We start from the raw sequence: 21,975 nt of genomic DNA, 5'->3' as shown, positions 1-21,975 counted from the left end.
TATAGTGGTAATGACAAACACATCATTCTTGGAGAATACCAAGTACAACTGTGTAGTGTCTGTGACTGTGCCACATAGGAATAAATCATTTGGGATACGCTGGAACTTTTCACTTGGAGACTATCTTTAAGTTAGTAAAGAAAATGCTTTCCTGTATGCGAGAAATCTGGCCCATAATAATACACATTCAAAATTGATAGTTTTACATATTTCTGCTTAAAAAAATAGTAATTGTAAGCATAGAGAATAGAGATACATGCCAAACTCCATGATGAGGTGGTGAGATAACCATTACTAGAAGCATTTTGTCTAAAACTAGGTGATTAATTCTTGTGTATGTTGTCATTGAAAGGTAGTCATCTTACACAATTTTACTTGAGTGATTGCTATTCTAAGATCTGCTGAATGGCAAATTGAATGTCACATAAGTTTTGTGTATATATCTGACTAGACTTCAATGTATGAGTGATGGATGATAAATGCACTAAAATAGGAAAACGTCAAGCAATATAACATTGATTATTTTGGAGAGTCCAAAAAAAATCAAATAGAACACAGCCTAAAAAGTCCATGCAAATTGTCCCCCAATAATGTCTCAGAAATGCTTCTCTTATAAAAGAAACCATTTACTCTTCAGATATGTTTTTTCTCGAAGATGACCTCATGGGGGCTGGTGCTGTTTCCAAGGTTGATCCATCTTGTTTATAAAATGAACTTTGATAATTATGCTTTAGATAGAAGAGTGGGAGTAAAACAACACTACTCAGGTGCATATATATTTGTTGTGGATTTTAAAAAGTAAAAAAAAAAGGATTGGTGACAAGCAAAGGCCTTAGATTTTTGAGTATATGGTGCTAGGCTAGGGAATGGGAGGGAGATGACACGTGGACAGAAGAGTCTACATTTTACCTTAACAGACCGTGATTTCCATAGATCTGATTGCTACAATTACCGGAAACATGACCTTACTTATGAATGTGTTATCTTATTGTTTATTACTCCTTTAAAATTTAGAAGAGAGAAACATAAAATTATCCCTGGCAAAGGTTTAGTGCCGAGAAGGAAAGCATATCATTTTTATTTCTGGCTTTCACACTAAATAAAAAACAAAACTCAAGGTAAATGTAGAGAGAATTATTGTTTAATTTAAACATTTCATTTTCCTTGATATATTTCTGCTCACCTTCTAAAGTTTATGTGTATTATTTCCAGTTTCATGAGTTTTACCATTACATTCATTTTACTCATATTTTAATTTCCTGCTAACTTTTCTTTTTCTTTTTTTCCCCTGAATTCTCTTTCAATTTTACATAATCAGAGTGAAGAGAACTACCCACTACAACAGAATCTTTGGAAGGCTTAATTTAATTTTCTATAGTCAATTCCTTTGAAATGACTTTTTTTTGAACTTAGAGAATTAGGAACATATTTTCTCATCAATTATAAAAGTAGCAAACCATAAACAAGCAAAAACCTCTCTAAGAATGTTTATTGATCTACACAGGATGACGGTGGAGATTTAAACATGGAATAAATATATCATATCAGTGGTCATTTATTGAAGTTGCTTAATATAAAATCAGTCATCAGTCCAATAAGAATGGCCAGGAAGTTTATGATGATGGCTTCGTATTTATTTGAACTTCAGTATCCAGATGCGATTTAAGCCAGTTGAATACTGATCTCATCCAGTTTAGTGTACCATTGTTTGAAAAGTATCATTTTAAAATGTTTAGAATAACATGTAACATTATTTTATGATAAATCATATGCGTATTTATCTAACTTCATCTCAAATATCTCTATGCTAATCTGTGTTACTAAAACATTCACACAAAGTTTGAAAATCATCACCATTTTCTTTCCTCAAGGCAGTGAGAAAGAGGAAACCATGTTGAATGCAAGCTTTAAGTTATTATACTTTGCTGCCTCTTGTTATTCTAGTGACCTGGAAGGCCACTAGTTCACCTTAGGCTGCATTGTTCACAGTTTTCTCACACCAGGGCTTACTGAGATATGACCTGCCATTGCCAGGATGACCCCAATGCCACAAAATATTATCAAAATTAGCTGTCTAAGACAAGGAGTTTGGATAGGGAATAAAATTGATTCTTAACAACAATTCATTTGGGAGATAAGGCTAATGTCTTCAACTTCTCCAAGGGGCCTGATTCTGAAAAATTAATTTGATGTAAGAAAAATCATTAATCTCAGAGTGGAATTTTATACTTACCAGAAAAGTTACAAGTAAAGTAGGCACAAGTTACCCTTGGTTGCCAAGGCAACTATAATTCTGGTTTCTCTACCAAGCAAACTTCCCCACTATCCTCAGTTGCACCATGGATGTTAACTAGAGTGCCACATCCCACTGAGAAGAGTTTTAGGATGCTGTTCTCATGAGGGCTAATCAATATATGAGATTCCCCAGGAAGATAAGCCAGACCAATACATCATGACCTAATTTTCTTCTCATCTATCCAGTAAATCAACTATGAGAATAAGAAGTGACCCACGTGCTTGGGGGCTAAAAGTAATCACGGCTGACCTAATCAGGATTAAGAAGTCATCTCTGTCTAAAAAAACAAAAGATACCAAACCAAGAAGAAATTAATAATACTTTAATAATAATAATACCTCACTTGAATTTTGCATTCCTTTGTCATAGGTAAATATAGATTGTGGAGGTGACAAGGGCATTTGCTATAGGCTAATTATTTGCTGTGCTGAGGAGCAAGAGAGAATTGCAGGTCATCAAGGCAATGGTAACATAAATTTAGCAGAATCTATCAATGCTTGCAAGTCCAAAAATTTCTCTAACATGTTTTCATCTATGCTGAGAACAATCTCTAACAATCTTTCTCTTTCTTTGGATATCCTTAAATCATAATCTAGATCATTCTGAGTTTTTACTATACTCTCAACTCTCTACTATTTGTGTATATTTTATATACATCTTTAGCAGTGAAAGAAGTTTGAAGTAAAGGAGATTATATAACCTGCAAAAAAATACTAATGGAAAAACAGCATGGAATAGAGCATGTTAGAGTGCTCAGTGTTTGGTTTCCCTTCAAAGAGAGATTAATAATAGCTATATTACAGAGTGAGTATGAGAATTAATAAAATAATAAAGACAGTGCAACACTTCACACAGAGTAAATAATCGGAATTTCCCCCTTTATTTCTTCTTGTTTAACTTTAGTAATTCAAATGAAGTGAGTTCAATGGAAGCTACGATTTCAAGCAAAATTTTTGATGGGAAATGACTTTAGATTGAGACTTTTGAAAATGTATAGACTGGATAATTTAGGCACCTGCTGTTTATGATGATCAACATGAGGGAAACGAGGAACAAGCACAAGTTAATTGGACAGAATGACAAAGCAGGATAGTGAATATTAAAGAATGGATGAACTCATCACTGATTTTGAGGAGTAACAAACAAGCAGAGGGAGATGTAAAAATCTGCATGGTCCTTCCAAATCAGGTTTAAACTTCCAGGTAAAAATGAAGCTATTTTGCTAGCTTGTAGTGATTTGGAACTTCTATAATTATGGATTCAAAAATCTCAACTCTGGATTAATAAATTTGTATCTCCATATGTCAGATGCAAGGAAAATACAAGACGATTGTCTAGAAGATAGTGTGGATCAAAAAAGCCAAAACACTTTCATGGACACTTAAGTAAGTAGATGAAATTTTGCTTGTGCAGATCACAAGAACATGGAAGAAAACTCTATGCCAAGTCCTTAGATTATTTGAAGGAATAAAAAAATAACATAGGGGTTGAAATATAAAGATATTCACAAGCCATTGATGGTTGAAAGGGAAAAGTAATATTACTGATGCAGTCACTAGTGGGAGGGTATCTTCCCATAGGTAGGCTGCGGGTGGAACAAAACACTTGTCCTATTAATAGAAATAGGTAGTTGTCACTTAAGGACCCATATTAGGTTCATGGGAATGTTTCTGTAGGTGAGAGCATGGTGCTGTCGAGAAACATCATTTCAATAATGATGCAACATATTTGCATGTTATTGACTCATCCCTGTTTAAATTCAAACAAAGGATTGCATTAAAGGTAAATTCATAAATGTGCTTCTTAAGTTTAAATATTTGAAAAAGTGTATTTTGCTTGTATGTGCATATTTAAGGGTAGTCTTTCTGGTAGGTATCACAAAATAATTCATATTTAATTAGAGATGTAGTAAAAACGAGGATCAGAGAGGAGACCATCTTGAGGGAGAATTATTGGAGCAGAAAATATCAGATATTCATCTCAGGATTTTTAAAAACCTTTTTTATTTAAAAACAATGTATTTTAGAAGAGAAAAACTAGTCCAGAGAGTTCCCTTGTATACTTGACTCAGCTTCCATTAACGTTAAAATCTTATAATAGATCTCAGCATGTTCTTCTTTGGATTCGTCCTGTTTGAATTTCTTTCAACTTCTTGATTTTATAGATCCATGTATTTTGTCTACTACCAAAACTCAGCAATTAACTTTGGCACAATAATGGCTAAATTACAGTATATTCAGATTTTTCTAGTTTTTCCACTGATGCCTTTTCTCCACTCCAGTATACAATGCAGGTCTTTCCTTGCATTTAGATATCATGTTACCTTAGCTTCCTTTAATCATGACAGTTTGTCTATTTCCTTTTTTTTTTTTTTTTTACCATCTAGACACTTTTGAAAAATATTAGCCAAATAGCTTGTAGACCATCTTTCTACTAGGATACATCGGAATAGCACAGAATTGGTGTCCTTCTTGTCCCAGTGTATGAAGCACGTAACATGACTCATTCCCAGTAATAACCTTGACCACTTGGTTAATATGAGATTTGTAAAGTTACTGCTTTTCCTTTTCTAAACTCTATTTGATAGAAACAAGTCACTAACTTCAGCCTACACTCAAGGAGAAAGGACTTAAGCTTCATTTCCTTACCTGTGTAAAAATCATCATATAATTAAACACTTTGAGGGAGATACTTTGAAGCTATGCAACTATTCTTCTCCTTAAATTTTTTTTTGTGTGTGTGAGGAAGATTGGCCTTGAGGTAACGTCTGTGCCAATCTTCCTCTATTTTTTTATGTGGGATGCCACTACAGCATGGCTTGGTGAGCAGTGCTGGGTCTACACCCAGGATCTGAACCTGTGAACCCTGGGCCACCAGTGTGGAACAGGTGAACTTAACCACTACACCGCCAAGCTGGCCCCATGCTTCGCCTTAAAATTTTTGACTACGAATTTTAACTAATTCATTAGACTGCAACAATTATTACTTTGGTGCTCTATTGTTGATTTTCTATTAACTGTTAAAAAAATGTTTATTGAAACTGGTAAACAGTTAGGCAGTGTTGATTAGGTAGCTAGTAACTAAAGATTTTTTTTTCTTTTTTGCAATTACTGATTATAGCTTTTACTTGTTCACTCATCCATTGTTAACTATGCTATTTAGGCAATATGCTATCTGACTACCACTAGGTTCCTATAGATAACATCACCCTGGAGCTTGGGTCACCACGGTAATGGGGGTTTGAGCTGTTTTTCAGGAATTAGGACCCCCTTGTCCAGTTCAGGCTGGTTGAGACCACCAACCCATCAACTGGGTCTGCACAGCTGCCCAATAAGTGACCTTTCCATGTCAACAGGCTAAAAACTCCACCCTCAGATATGCCAATGCCACCATTTGTGAAAGTGAGTCCTATGAAGAGGCACGAAGTCTGCCTATGCTTGCACAGATCATCAATTACCTCACCTCTCCCCACCTCCAATCACCTGTCTCCACACTTCAGACCACATAAATATCCCCGAATCTCCATTTTCAAGGAGGTGCATTTGAGACTCATTCTCCTGCTTCCTCACTTGGCTGCCTTGTGATTAAAAGTCTCTCTCTGCTGCAATCTTCTCATCTTGGTGTTCTGCTTTCTGGGTGATGGGCAAAAGCTAACCTGGTTCGATAACAAAATGCCACCTGTCAAAGGTGATAAGGAAGACTTTATTCAAGAGGTACTACTGCAGTAGGGGAGAGAGATCAGGCACAAATTCAAATTCAACAACAAAAATTGGGGACATATAGCCAAGAAACAGGGTCGGGGTCAGTGTATGGAAATTACTAAGAGGGACCATCGTGGGTAAGGGAGGAATCTGGCTAAACCAACATCACAGCATTCTTGCTCTAGGTAGGCCAGGGGGATTTGGTATCAGCGGGGGAATGGTAGGGGATGAGGAATTTGACCAGATATTGTGAGTGATCAAATATTGAGGGTGAGGGGTTCTCAATAAATTACCTTTGCAGGATTCTTGCTCTTGAGGACAAGGCCCAAGAATGTGGCCTCATCAAAAAGGGGCTTTGAGAAGCCTGACTAAGATTTGGTTAAGGAGAGTGTCTTTGTCATTACTTCATTCCTTTTACATCTATGAATCAGAACTGTTCTGTAAGGATGATTTGTACCTTCTCTTCAATTTATTTATTTATTCAATCCTTTGTGTCAGTTTGATTTGTTGGATATTTATTTTAGAGCGGGTCACATTGATAGAAAATTCTGTTAGTTTATCTTCTGAAGTTGTCTTGAATTCCCCTTCATTCCTGAAGGATTTTATTTTTACTAGATTTAGGATTCTGGATTAAAAGTTATATTCCTTCAGCACTTGAAAAATACTGTGGCCCTTACTTCTTGTCTCCATGGTTTCTAATGTGAAATCTACTTTTATGTCACTTGTTATCCCACTGAAGGTATGGTGTCTTTTCTCTCTGCTTTCAAGAATTTTTGTCTTTACTTTTCAACAATTTGATTATGATGTTTCTTGGCATAAATTTCTTTGGATTTTTCCAGTTTGGTGTTCACTCAGATTGTTTTCTCTGCAGAACAAATTTCACAAATTTATTTTTGCCAAATTTTCACCCATTATTTCTTCGTATACTTTTTTTTCACTTTCACTCTCTTCTCATCTTCTAGGACTCCAATGACACAGATGTTTGCTTTTTCATTATGCTGCTCCAGGTCCCTGGGTCTTTGTTCATTGTTTCCAGCCTACTTTCTCTCCATTGTTTAGATTGGACAGTTTTTAAAATTCCACTTCCTCTTCACTGGTTCTTTCTTCTGTCTTCTCCATTCTGCTCCTTAGCCCACCCAGTGATTATCCCTTTCCCCCTGCATCTACCACCAAACCCCAGCCAGGGCTACAATTTCCTTTCTCCCCCCCTGTTTCTCTCCCCCATTCCTGTTACAGTGGTTTCTACCAATGCCCTCAGAATATATTTGTTTTCCTTATCCCTCTATGTGAACAGGTGTACATATTTATAACATATTATATAATATAATTATATATATGTACATAATTATGAGATAGATATGGATGGATTTCTGGAGTGCCTTCTGCCCCTACCAAGTTAAGATCACATGGGAAAACTTCCTAAGTATTCTCCCTGATCTTTCATGTGTGCGCCTGGTCAAGTTCCTGGAGGAACAGCCTGCAGTACATGCAAATCTCCCTTTGTCTCTGCTAGACAGAGGTCTGCTGGAGCTTCACACTCTCATGCTAGCCCATATTCAGTCTTTAGCAACACATGTAAATTTTCCTGTTGAATCTACCATCAGATTATATGACCAGGTGTCTATCCAAGACAAGCAAATGCTCAGATTCCAATTCTCTCCTCAGGGATCTATCTTTCTCCAGATTTTAGGTGAATCATTCGACCTTTAGTTCTCCAATGTTTTCAAGAAATGCATTAATTTGAAGTTGGTCCTTTTTCTAAGGGTTGGAAGAACATTCTTTGCAGCTCTTTCAAACTCTGTAATGAGTGTTGCTCCTACTCTTAGAATAAGATAAGAAGGTATATAAATACAGCAGAGTAATTATGAAGTGGAAATATCAAAACCTGAAATCTGCTATTGCTTCCCAAAGGCATGATATCAATATTTTATAACAGTTAAATAAATTAGTCAAAAGAGTCACTTTTTTGTTTTACATAAAATCCTGAAATTTGAACGATCAACTTGAAGAGAATCTGTGAGGAAACTATATCTAATTAGTTTGAATAATATGGTACAGTATTGCATTCTTTTTTTTCCCCAGCTACAGCAAAGCATTTTTAATAGATTGATTAAAAAAATAGGATTGGAATTGATACTACTCTTTTCCACAGTCTGAGAAAATACAAAAATGGACATCAAGGTAATTGAGTAATTTCTGTCTATAAATAATACTGTTATATACATACAAAATTTAACAGTACTATTCTTTATATTCCATTGAATAAATTGGAATTAATTTTATCACATCTTATTTAATTACAATTTAGCATTTCAGCTTGCTTTGTAACATAGTGTTCCATAAATCTGATGAAATATAAACCAGTAGATGAAACATTGATTTGCTTAACTAATGTTATCTTCCTGAGCAACTGTAGAGTTGTTTTCTCTCCTTATCAAACACATTTTCCCTCAAATACAATATTGCAATTATAGGCTGTGCATGAAAATGTCTTTGCATTGTACTAGTGCCAATGAGTAATCTCCTGTGCGGGGCTATAAACATTTCAGTTCAGCTGTTCAATGCATGTTTACATAAGCTCACATCTTCCCACTCAACAAAATTTCTAAAAGAGCACAGCTCAGTGAAAAATTGAAGAGCGAATGATGAGTAGAAAACAAGTCTATTCTTAACAAGCTATAATCAAATCATTATGTGAAGTTCTATTCTTTACTCTGCATTTGGAATGATAGTCCTTCAAGCAAAAGAAAGAATAGGGGAAAAAAGTTGACAAATAATATTACAATTCAAATTGAAATTCTATGTATCTTAAAAAATAGATGCTGAGTCACAAAAAAGAAAGATTGTTGCCTATCTATTTCAAATGGCACTGTAGAAGTTTTGTTTCCAGATACAAGTTACATATGGAATATTACCATCCAATTTAAGTCAGGAGCCATACCTTGAAAATCAGAGAAATATATTCAGGAGGTAACACAATGCCTAGATTTCTAAACCCAATATTCAAGAAACAAAAATGTTGAGTTGGATACTAAGAGCAAACACTGAGAAAGCAAAAATATAGACAACTTCACCACTTCACTTATTTTGATGAATATTTGAGCTCTTTTTACCACTAAATTATATTTTTGTGCATTTACAAGAAATGGGTGATTAGAGGTAAATGTCTGCTTTGCTTTTAGTAAAACAGTATATAGCGCAAAGCAGAAACATTTCATTAATGGTACTTCCGCAGCTGCTGGAAGGGTGGAATGATCCCAAGTCTGCACCCAACCCACAGATGGACAGATGTATAGTGGGCAAAAACAGGTGTCCAATTTCATTTGGGAGTTTCTGTTCTCAGCTTAGTGAAAATTAAATCAACCCAGATCAACTCTAAGCCTGCTTCCTGGAGATTGTATAAAATAGCGGTTTTTAAGTATTTTTGTTTCCTATCCTATCATTTAAAGATAGGTAAGAATTCAACCCAAATACATGTATTACTATTAATTGATAAACAGTATATCTGACTATTGTAACATGTTATCTATGTTATAAAATATGCAGAAGAGGTTAAAATTTTAAAATAAGATAAAGATAAGACTAAAAGATCTGGTTCTAACTTCAGTTTATTTTAACATTTGGTTTCAATGGCAGCTGTAGCTGAAAAATATACCTCCCAAAGATCCAAAGGTATACATTCATCGTTGGCTCTCCTTACTAAACTATGATACTTAGTTTTACATATAACCACTATTTAAACAAATAAACATTTGTATAATATATGCATATATATGTGTATGTGTGTATAGTTAAATCATTATATATGCATAGATATTCATATGTAAATAAACACATACACACACACATTCTATTATGCATATAGTGGTTTTGAAAAATGGCTGCAAGTTCTTTGACACTTCTCTCATTGAGAGGTGGGGGTCCATGTTCCTTCTCCTTTGTCTTGGTAAGCTTTTGACTACTTCATCCAAAGGAATATGGCAAAAGTGATATTATGTGGCTTCTGAGGCTAAATTATAAAAGGCAATTCATCTTTCCTCTGTCTTGGTCACTGGAACTCTCAGGGTTAGAACCTTGAGATGACAAATAAGAAGTCAAACTGGGCAAAGGCCGCCATGCTGTGAGGAAGCCCAACCCACTTGGTGAAGCCACATGGTGGTGGTTTGGATAGCCATCCTAGTCTTCAAGTCATGCCAGCCCATAGGAGAAAAATACAAGAGAAATAAGCCTTCAAATGACTAGTCTCTAGCTATCAAGGGACTTCAAGCTTTGAAGTCTTCCCAGTTGAGACCCCAGATAACATGGAACAGATTCAAGCTGTCCCCTTCTTTTTCCTTTTTTTGCTGAGGAAGATTCACCCTGAGCCAACATATGTGCCAATCTCCCTCTATTTTGTATATAGGTCACCACCGCAGCATGGCTGCTGATAAATGGTGTAGGTCCACACCCAGGAACTGAACCCTGGCCACCGAAGCAGAGTATACCGAACTTAACCACTAACCCATGGGGCTGACCTGTCCTTTCTTTTTTTGATCAGCATTTCTGACCCACAGAATCTGTAAACATAACAAAACGGTTGTTCCAAGATGCTAAATTATGCAGTAATCTGTTATAAATCAGTAACAGAAGGAACAATGTGCATCATGTTAGGCATCATTACATGCAAAAGAAATGCAATGCATTGCCCCTGCCATGATAGAAGTATAACTATTCTAATTTCTTAGATTACTTGGCTATTTGAAACCTCATAATTCTCTCCTCAGGTATCTAATGACTGGGTTGTGAATAATGCACATTCAAAGTAATCAATAAATCATAGGAAAAGTTCATTGTAAATTATTATTTATTGTGGAAGAAATATTGATGAACCAATCAGGTTTCAACAGATAACTACTTGAGTGGACTTTCATTCCCTTACATTCCAAATGTTCCAAAGCATCGTTGTTATAATACATTTGAAAAAAAGTGCTTGTGATATTGCAATAGCAATTAGGGTCTTGCCATTCTTTGTGGGGAAGTAAAGACCACCTTTATATAAAGCGTTACTATTCATGTGTTTTTGTGTTTATAATCTAATTCATATGATAACTTTGTAAAGTAGTTTTTATCAGAGTTTGTGAAAAGAAAGAGAAGAAACACATAACTGCACAAATCATACAAATTGTAGGTAGCACACCTGGCTGGAACTTAAATAGGGGTATAGCAAATCCATATCTAAAGACCTATTACTAGGAAAGAGCATGCAATTATAGAAATAATAAACACTTCATCTGTACTTCACTTAAAATTCCTTTTTCTACACATTGTGAATTGCTAAATCCATTTATGATGCTTTTGTTTGGAGGGTTAACAGAATTTTTCACTTATTTCCATGTCATAAGAAAATATCCACAGCACATTACTGTGTAACGGGAGTGTGTGATGTCACCTACAACATTAACTGAATTCTGCTTTAACTGAGGAATTGTTTACTTTGTATTCTTGACTTAATAAGCAGATGCTGTGTTTTGTTTTGCTCTATTCAGTACTGTTACTGTGCCAATTATAACTTTAATCCAAATTCAGTCTTCTTATACAGGAGAATGATTAATTATTTTTAATGCCTTCTGTTTTAATAAAAATTAGTGCTTGTCTTATAGGCTTATTTTTACCGTAGTTTTCCATTTGACTATGTTAACCAATTCTAACTACTAAAATGCATATATATGTTTGTGTCTTTGACACAGAAATAACTATTTCCTCAATTTTTTTAATTCAGAAATTTAGTACAAATTATTACTTTTCTTAATTTAATTGTTGTTGTAATAACACAAAAAGTTTTTTTTACGTATATTCTTGCCTCACAAAAAAAACCTTGTTAAATTTAAAATAATTAATTCAGCCTAATTCTAGAGAAGAGTCAATGAAGATTTCTTTTTGTAGACTCTACTTTTAATTGTAGCCCTGATTCACACATGCACACAGTTAATCTCTTGGGGGCACTCTTCTGGAAAGTTAAGACAACATATTTCAAACTATACTACTCTGTGTCAAGCAGGTAAATATATGAAAGTATTTTGCAAAAAAGTAAAATACTTCATAAAGTAAGGCCATATTTTTGTAGATCTTATCTAACCATCTTAAAAAGATGATATGGGGATGTAATAAAATCAAATGTTATGAATAATCTCAAATTCATATTCCATATTGCGTTTCTGAAATTATTTAATCACGTCCCCTTCTCCTAGTTCAGACAATTTTATTGCATTAACTTTTTCAATTCTCTAAGGACAATTACATAGTCTGAGAGAGCCCTTCTTCCATTGAGTTATATATTAATACATATCAATGCATCAATATCAACATATATATGTACTGAGGATCGATTCTGGAAGAAAATGTCTTTTTCTAAAAACATTTATACTTCATATAAATATTATTTTTGATTTTCAAGGCATTTGTGACTTTTATGAAATTATTTTCCTTCAAGATTGACCTCTTCAACTGAGTGACACTAAGCATTGTTTGGCTGTATGTCTTATTCTAATACTAGATAACAGACTAGAAAGGCAGATAATAATAATATTAAATAACAAATAAGAGGTGCATTGTATTTCTTAAAAAAGTAAGTTGATATAATCACTTCTCATTTATTATTCAATATATCTCCTCTGTCTCAATGACTTATTTTTATTGTCTTTCTCATTTGCACAAACACTAATTAACCATTCCAATTGGAACAGGGAGTGCATTCCTCACCAAAAAAGTTTGGAATTTGTTCAGCTATGTGCAATTTAATATGTGGCAGAAGGTCACTGGTCACTTACAATACTTTGCCCAAAAGGAGACCTAATCTGTGTATGCTTCATTGTGTTTTCAAATTCAATTTCTAAAAGTTTCAACAATTGTAAATTCAACTTACTAATTTTAAGTTCCATGTTTTGTTTTCCACAATCTATCTGAATTTTTGTGGTATCTTCCAATCCATTCATATTTTAGATTCTTCTTTCCTATGTTCATCAGTTGAAACATGCTTATTTTATATAGCCTGTATCCAATAATCAATCATCATAAATTCTTGGAAGTGCTTGGGATTATTTGCTGTTAATTTGCTTTCCTTTGCTCATAGAAGATCTCTCTGTCTCTCTCTATTTCCATGATACACTCCTATTTAGCAAGTCTTTGTCTTTGGAACCAACAGTGGCCTGGGTTGAGTGTGTATCTTGCCAAAAAAAATTTAACATTGTCTTTACGTGTCCTGTGTTGAGAAGGGTAATGGGGCAGAATGAGGACAGGCAAGAAAGAAGGCATTGTTCAGTGATTAATTGAGAGGGTGGAAGATGATAAGACAAATGTGATAAACTTGAAAGATATTCTGTTTGCAACAGCCTTAGTTTATATTTGTTGTCATAACTTCTCATTCACATGGGTTTTTGTTTTGTTTTGTTTTGTTTTTCTGAGGAAGATTAGCCCTGAGCTAACATCTGCCACCAATCCTCCTCTGTTTTTGCTGAGGGAGACTGGCCTTGAGCAAACATCCATGCCCATCTTCCTCCACTTTATATGTGGGACGCCTGCCACAGCATGGCTTGACAAGCGGTGCATCAGTCTGCACCCGGGATCCGAACCGGCGAACCCCAGGCCACCAAAGCAGAAGGTGAGAACTTAACCGCTGCACCGCAAGGCCAGCCCTCTCAGTATGGCATTTTTTCAGGTTTTTTTAATTAGCAAAATACTTTCTTTTCTTTCTCAGCCCTTTCCAGATCTAACATAAGAGGGACCTCTTCCAAGGACAAACTGTGCATTTAATGAAAACTTAAATATTAGATTTCAATATCCAAAGAAATTTGGTAATGAATACACAACTGGAATAAAATGGCAACATTTGCGTCCATTATCAAAGCTGTAAGAATGTGGTCATGTGGACCCTGACCATGTGAAAACCAGGAAAACAAATCTGTGGAGAGAATGATAACTTAGTTATTTTAAGACTATGTCCCAGAAGAGATATTATCACAAGTGTTTATATAAAATGTCTGTGCATATCATTTTAGATCAAATGACGACTGTTCTAGGTGATTCACTCATATTCTGTCCCAAGCTTTCTTTGTACCTATGCCACACGAAGCAATAGGTGTCAGTGTGTTGCCTCCTTAAGCAGAAACTTAAATTTCTCTTTAAACTTGTTTGAAATGTAATTGTCCTCTCTCTTTCTACTGCCTGACACTAATCAGATTTTACAAATGTTTAACCCTGGAAGAACTATGTTGTAAATCAATCTACATGCTATAACGGTAGTAGATATATTTCAGTTGTAGTTTAATACCAGATTGAAATATTCAGTAAAATCTTCCACAGTTAAAAGAGCTTCACAGCTTTTGAAGCTTTTAGTGAATTGCAATTATTGAAAACAAGTCTTTCAAACAGGAAGACATTTACAACTATCCCAATAAAAGCAAGAGAGGGCCTGAAAATATTAAATGAGGAGAGATGAATTATTGTATGTGGTTTAATTCTTAATTTTGAATATATCAACTTATTGGAAGAATACTTTCCCAGAACACTCATTTTTTAATTGGGACAATGGATGTTCTGCAAGAAAATGGAATAAAACTGAACAGGGCTTTGGCTTTTCAGCTTGCAACTCTAGAAAAAATATTGCTAATAATCATAAGTAGAGAGAACTTATTCAATGAGTTTCACTTTATAAAATGTTTGTCAAAGAAAGATTTCTCAATGCAGAAAAAATGCAGCATCTGTGAAAAAGCCAGAACTTAAATATTTACATGTTCAAATACAGGAAAAAAAATAGCTTTAAGAAAATACTCCATTAGTAGAATCTGTTTTCAGCTCAGCGCTTTTAGAGAAATTACTTTTCAATGAAAAATATTACAGTTTAAAGAAAGGAGTGTCTCAATTTCAAATGTTGCAATAATTAAATACAAGTTTGAAGATGATTGCTGGTGCTTTTATGAAAAATAAACATATATTCATACTGAAAAATTGAGTTATCAAGAAAAATGCAATAAGCTTTAGAGACAATTAGTCTAAGAAACTGAGTCATGTAAATGAATATAGAGAGTACTTTCTCTACTCATCTTATTCTTAATTTGTCACTCGTGATAAAAATGATTAAATTTTTTTTACTTCACTGACAAAGTTGTGTTTCTGTTTTAGAAATAATTTTATTATTGAAAATGTTGAATATAAATACTATATTCTCCAATATAATAAGTTAATATTTTAGTAAAACAAAAATGTTTCCAAAGTAGATGATTTTATTTAATTTTATTCTGCCCTTGACTCTGAAAATTGTCCCTGTTTAGGTGATAAGTTATACAGTCAGCCATATATTAGTCAACTTTCTTTTACACCTTTCCTTTCACCATCAGGATGAGTGGAAAGGAAAATGGCAGGAATCAACTAGATTTTTATATTAACTGAATGAGTCATGAGGGATGATCCTGTTCATTCTGGATGCTTTTTGGAAAATATACTGAAGCAACAGAAGTCAATGGTCATGAGTAAGAGTCAACATGGTGTAGATGGGAAATGTTAGTTAAACCTCCTCCATCACAGCATGTCTCTGTTAGGAATGCATTGCCTGAAGCCTGAATCAAATATTTGATTGTTCACTTGTAATTGAGGGAACAACTCATTTCAGTTAAGGTAAGGAAGTAGCAGACCTTTCTGCAAATGAGTTAAAGACTAAAAAGTGTTCGGATGGTACAACGTAAAGCTGTATGAATTGAAAAACAGATGGACCAACATGTCATGTGAATGGAAAAGAATCACAAGGTATCCTCCTTTTTAGAATAAATCATTACTGAGCACCTATTGTGTGCTAGATAGTAGATATCAGTTGTTAAAAAAGTATAGTCTCTACTACATGAAGTCTATTGTAGAGATAGACATTTAAAAGGCAGAAAGATATTTATAATCAAACAGGAGAGTTTAATGCAGGTCATATATGAAAATCAGAATGGCAGAAAATAAGGAAAAGATTTATGAATACAGTGTAATCCTATTACTGAGAAAATTAAAAAAATAAAAATAAAAAAGGGAAAACCCCCAAAGGTAAATTCACACCAAGAAATGGATTCTTAGTACGGCTGTTTCTGAGTTACAGTAATAAATGGTCTGCTAAGGCTGGCTGCAGATCTGAGATTTTCATGGGAGTGTGAAATATCTTTCCACAGACTTCAATTAGAGCAGCACGCTTCTATACTCCCAAGGACCCGGTCTTCAAAAGAAGTATTACAAGGCTTAAGTCTGCCACACTGGCATCAACAAATTTACATACTTAGCTCTCAGATCCCATCTCTGAGAGAAATGTCTAAGCTTTGCTATTTCCAGCTAGTTCCAGACACACAAACCAGAAGAGATTCTTGGTACGTCAGTCATAGAGCAGAGTACGATCTCCATGCTTAAGCATCCTTAGGACTTTATGAAGGAAAGTAGATTCATAAAGTTGCAGAGACCTGGAGCAACAATAGGAAAATATGCCCACAAATAGAAAATCAAAGACTTCGTCCATAATCTTCCTGGAAGAACAGGGCTTTCCTTCGCAAAATCCTGCACTTGAGAGCTGAATCAGAGATAATGACATGTTTCATGTGAGAACATAGCTTGGCAAGCCTTGTGTCTCTGCAAATGAGATACATTCAATAAGAGGTCAGAAAGTCAGCAGGGAGCTACAGAAACCACTGAGAAATAATGAAATATATAGAAGGCAGGGGCAAGAAGATTTCCCGCTAAAGCCCTCTTCCTCTCAGATCTGAGCAAGAAGCTCTGACCTTTAGGTCAAAGTCAAAAAGGAGTTAGTGGAAGAGAGGACTCGGATGGCATTGCATCAGGCCCAGAGTGTCAGTGGCCGAACAAGTCTGATTCTGCAAAGGTACAATAATGAGCCAAGAATCCCAAGGCAAAGACAGAGTACAGAAAAAGAGGACCTGCAGAAGAACCTGGTTAATTCTAAAGGCTACAAGCCGGATCCTCCTTCTAGCGCATAAGACAGATTTCAAGACAAGCCAACAAATTTCCTGCTTGAGGACAGGGCTGGAGAGAAATCTTAGAACAACACCTGCTAATCAGTTTCTTGTTTGAGCATCAGGGAATCAGCTGGCCATACTGTTGGTTAAAATCAGGAGCCCAAGGAAAACTGACATAAGCTTTTTAGGGTATATGAGAGAAGTTCCTTTTAAAATCTTCAGTTTGATATATAGCAGAGAATATAGACATGCAGGAGACAGACTCATAAATGCAGTTCTTGATATAAACGTCTCCTGCTGTATTTAGTGGTCAATAAATAACCTACAAAAGAGAGAAACCAGGCGTGTGTGATAACTACTGAAAGAATTCACCCGTGAGTCAACCTGCAAGATTGAGAAAAGATCCATCTAAAGAAAGAACACACACCTTTGGAAAAACCGTAGAAAGTGCTTCACCGCAAGTTAAATCTTAAAATTATCTTTTAAAAATGTATGTACAATTGATAATCGCAACTTCTGTTCATTGCAATGAAGGGAAAGGAGAGGATGCTCTGAGACAATGAGTCTCAGTGTGAATGAGAAAATGTTTGGAATCCGTTGCTCAAGAAAGTTCTTTCTAAGACGGCAACATTTAAGCAGAGATCTGAGGGACGCTAGAACTTAACTATGAGAAGCATGGTAATAGGAATGATCATGTCAGAGAAAATAGGGTAGAGGGAGATATTGGGTTAAACAAAGTCTGATTTACTCAGGGAAATGAAAGAAAGGCCAATGCGGCAGAGGACTAGACCCTGAGGGGTAGAGCACCAGGAGAGAAGGCTGGGGAGCAGGGCAGCGTTCAAGATCCAGTCATCCAGGGCCTTGCAGGCCATTGTGGTTAGCTTTTTGTTTATTATTGTTTCTTTGATATCTCTTCAGATTTTTTTCCTTTATACACAGTGTGCTCTAGTTTTACTACAGTGTGTCTGGACATGTGGATTTGTTTGAATTAATTGCTTTTGGCTTTCATTGGCCCTTTTGAATTGAGAAGAGATGCCAGTCTTCAATTCAGGACAATTCTTAGCAGTAGGCCTGCAATAACTGCTTCTGTGCCATTGTCTATGTTCTTTAACTTGAGCACACTCATTAATTGTTTGATAGGGTCTCAGAATCTCTCTACCATCTATCTATGCTTTGCTTTTATTTTATTGTTTTATCTTTCTTTGTTATGTTCTGAGTGAATTCTTAGATATATCCAAATGACCAAGTCTTTTTGATTATGACTAGTCTAAAACTGATCTAATGTAAGAAGTCTTTTTTCTTCCCCTCCACCACAGCCATATCTTCCTATCATCCTTCAAAAGAGTCATACTTGGTTCTTTGCCTTGGTGCCATTTCCTGATTTCTATCATTATGTACTCTTTAAGCATCTGTCCTTTCTTCACTTTAAGAACTATAAATGCACTTATTTTAACGTCATTTTCAGATTCTTTACTATTGAATTCTTTTGCAAGTTACTTTAGTTCATAAATAATGAGTTTTTGATATTTTTTACCATTATTTTTCATCATATGCTTTGTAATCTGTATTTGCCAGCCCATTGCTCATTATAAAAGGTTTGGTTTCCACATTTTCTTTGTCTTTTACTTTGTTTTCTTTTGTTGTTGTTTTATCAATGCCCGCCTCTCCCCAGCTGCTGATTTTGTGGTTGCCTCACCTCATCTTTGGGCCCCATAGCTTAAGACAGTTGTTCAGGGGTCACTAGGGAGATATCAAGGCTAAAGCAGCCTGGCCCAAGCCGAGGTTTAGTGGTTGTCTCTTTTCCTCTCACTGCCCCAGGTGAGCAATATCCACAGAAGTCTTGGTCATAGGACTCAACTTCAGATGGTTTATGGTCTTCGTTCCTGGATGCTGAAGGGCCTCTTCAGCAACTAGCTTCATGCTGTGAGCCTGGCTTTGGTTTCCCGCAATGCATAGGCCACTTATCCACCAGAAATCAAGCTCCACATGCATCTCCTGTTCCTGGAATTGGAATGCAGCAGGCTCCTAGTTTCAGCTTTTATTTCCTGCTGATAAATTGAAAAATTTATCTTGGTTTTGAGTATGCCTATATTCACAAATATGATGCAACATGAATTTGAATCACTTTATGCCAGGGAGTGACATAATCCTAATTACAGTTTAGAAAACATCACTCTTGCAGCTGCATCCAGAATGGATTGGAGAAGTTAAAGTGGGAGCAATAATAGAAGTAGGGAAAAGAGAGGCAGCCACAATGATGCATTTGGGCATAAAGAACTGAAACAACGGTGTGAATCATGATAAGTGCCACTGACCACACAGCATAAAATGGCAATAATCCCTGCCCCTTACTAGAGACTGCAAGTGGTAGAAGAGAGAATCCAGGCCCATAGATTAATTCCTCTCACTTTTATTCACCTTTTTCAGGTTTTAGCTTGGATCACACCCCCACCCATTTATCACTCTCCATTCGTACAATTTATGTGTGTTTTGTTTTATTTTATTTTTATACTCTCTGACATTCTTTATCTTTAGATTAATAATTAACCATATTTGTGAGTCCTAAGTCTTCTTTCTTAGGTCCTCAAAATCAGAATAATGTGGTCCAATTTGTTTTTGGTAACAAAATTTCTGCTATGAAATAGAATTTAAAATATGTGTTTTTCTTTTAATCAATTGTGATATTGCCAAGCATAAAACAAGACAAAAAGAAAATGAAACATGAACTGAGTTGAAGGAAACTCAACGGCCTCCTTGAAATGTCCTTTTGGCTTTAAAGGGTTAGTACTCATATTCATTCCTGTGTCTCAGGTATTTGGACCGCACATAGAAAGATAACTCTCCTACTTTTTAGACTGATATTATTTTTATAACACAATCCAAAAAAGGGGTTAAAAAAGTTGTACTGTGACATGTATGGGGGATCAGAATTGGCCACCCCAAAATGTGTCCCTTTGACTTGATTATTTATTCATTTCTTTATTTTTTGGTGAGGAAGATAGGCCCTGAGCTAACATCTGTTGCCAATCTTCCTCCTTTTGCTTGAGGAAGATTGTCGCTGAGCTAACATCTGTGCCAATCTTCCTCTATTTTATGTGGGATGCCGCCACAACGTGGCTTGACGATCAATGCTATGTCGGTGCCCAGGATCCGAACCTGTGAACCCCCGGCTGCTGAAACCGAGCATTCATGAACTTAACCACTATGCCACAGGGACTGGCCCCAGACTTGATTATTTATAAGAATAAAAGACTGTGAAAGAAACTTTGACCTGCCCCCTAATTGCCTAAAACAATTTAAGATAAAAGGCCTGTCACCAGGACAGGTCATCACCATAGATAACTCTGGCTATCAGCAGACTATGAGGGTCCTTGCTAAACCCACTCTTGTCAAAGTCCTATCAAACATTTGTTTTTCCATTTCCATGTAAATGGCCTTCTTCCCCTCTGAAGCCCCAAACCACTACCCACAACATCCTCCTTTGTCTTTAGCTGAAGATGATATTTGAGGGTCAGCTTCTGCCATTCTGGCTGAATTACCCAGTTTTCCTGGGTTTCTCCCATGTATGTGTATTAAACTCTGTTTGATTTTCTCCTGTTATTCTGTCTCATATCAATTTAATTTGTAGACCAGCCAGAAGGACCCAGAGGGTAGAGGATTTGTCTTTCTCACCTCCTACACATATATTCCTATGAAAACAGTGTTTACTTCAATTGATCATATTGTTTAGTCTTTTAAATTTTTAAAAGCACTGAAGACATTAAAAATGTACAGAATTAAAGACAGTGATGTTAGTTGGAGCCTGAAAAGCTATCATACACACTTTTCAAGAAACCATTATGCAAGCATAATCTAGCTCTTTCTACTACAGTCATAGTTATTTAAGGAGTATCATTATAGGTACCTTCATAGAGCACTAGCATACTATGAAATACTAAACACTTGACAGGCAGCCAGAGTTATCTTAGTTAATTTACCAAAAGAAGTAGTTTTTTAACTAAGAGGTTTAAGACATTTTTTAAACTATCACAGAAAAATCAATATTACTTTTCATAATTGTCCTGTGAGGTCGTTGAAACTGTAGTTATTTTGAACATGATATACTGACTATAAAATGTCTAAAAGCCATGATATATCTGTAAAGAAAAATTACCTGAATAATATTTCACTCCAAGATATAAATATTTATTGAATATTTTTCAAAGGCTACAGTTATTTCAAAATTTATAAAAGACTAAGTTAAAGATAACTTACAACTGACTCCCCTCCCCTTCTTTCCTCTCCACTTCACCTTACCTTTCTACATCTTTTGCAATAAGATCATTTTCATTGGTACAAAGAGACGTAAGCTTATACTGTCTTTACAGGAACAACTTTACTTGTTACTCTGGCCTCCTCCCTTCGCAGCGGCATTTGCCAAGGCTTAATATGGAGCTTTTCTGTTTATAGACCTGCCCTTCACAGAAAATAAACCATGTGTGGCAACCTCACATCAAAAGCCTCCTGCTGGAGATAAAAATATGTGCAGATTGTAATTGAACTCCTTTCTTCCCAGGCACCACACGACCCCTCCCTCAACCTCAGGAGGAACTTTAAATTTCAAAGTTAAGGTAGATGTTTCTCATACATGTCACAATGCCCCAAATCTGTCAAATTCTTGCTATTTTTGTCTTCAAGTTATGACTATATAGTTCTTACCATCCTTTTGATTTGACTGAACCTCTAATGTTTTCTGTGATGATATTGATATTTGATATATATTTCTGCCATATGGGCTTTTTTCTTAATGATTGACTTTTTGTGCACAATTCATAATTCTTTTATTTTTCTCCCATTCAATTTTCTTTCTTTTCCTTACACTAAAACTTACAGACACATGATGCTTAGAAGAAAGATGTCATTTCTTCCTTTTAATTGAACTATTTCTCAGTAATTATTTTACTGCATTCATGTTTATATACATGTGATCTATTTTGTATTTCAAATAATTGAAATGCAGCAAGTTTCA

The 21,975-nt window shown here is 35.4% G+C and overlaps 1 long non-coding RNA gene across 1 annotated transcript; it reads right to left on the bottom strand.

Annotated features, from left to right (window-relative positions):
- Positions 1-15,909: 15,909 nt before the first annotated feature.
- Positions 15,910-21,382, bottom strand: LOC138919729 (uncharacterized). Its single transcript, XR_011430184.1, has 2 exons — positions 21,264-21,382; positions 15,910-19,015 (listed from the first exon to the last, which is right to left on the bottom strand). It is a non-coding gene; the product is annotated as an uncharacterized lncRNA (long non-coding RNA).
- Between the last annotated feature and the right edge of the window lie 593 nt (positions 21,383-21,975).

Source organism: Equus caballus, chromosome 21, assembly GCF_041296265.1.
Source record: "Equus caballus isolate H_3958 breed thoroughbred chromosome 21, TB-T2T, whole genome shotgun sequence".
NCBI classification, from domain to species: Eukaryota; Metazoa; Chordata; class Mammalia; order Perissodactyla; family Equidae; genus Equus; species Equus caballus.
This window is presented reverse-complemented; position numbering and strand designations above follow the sequence as displayed.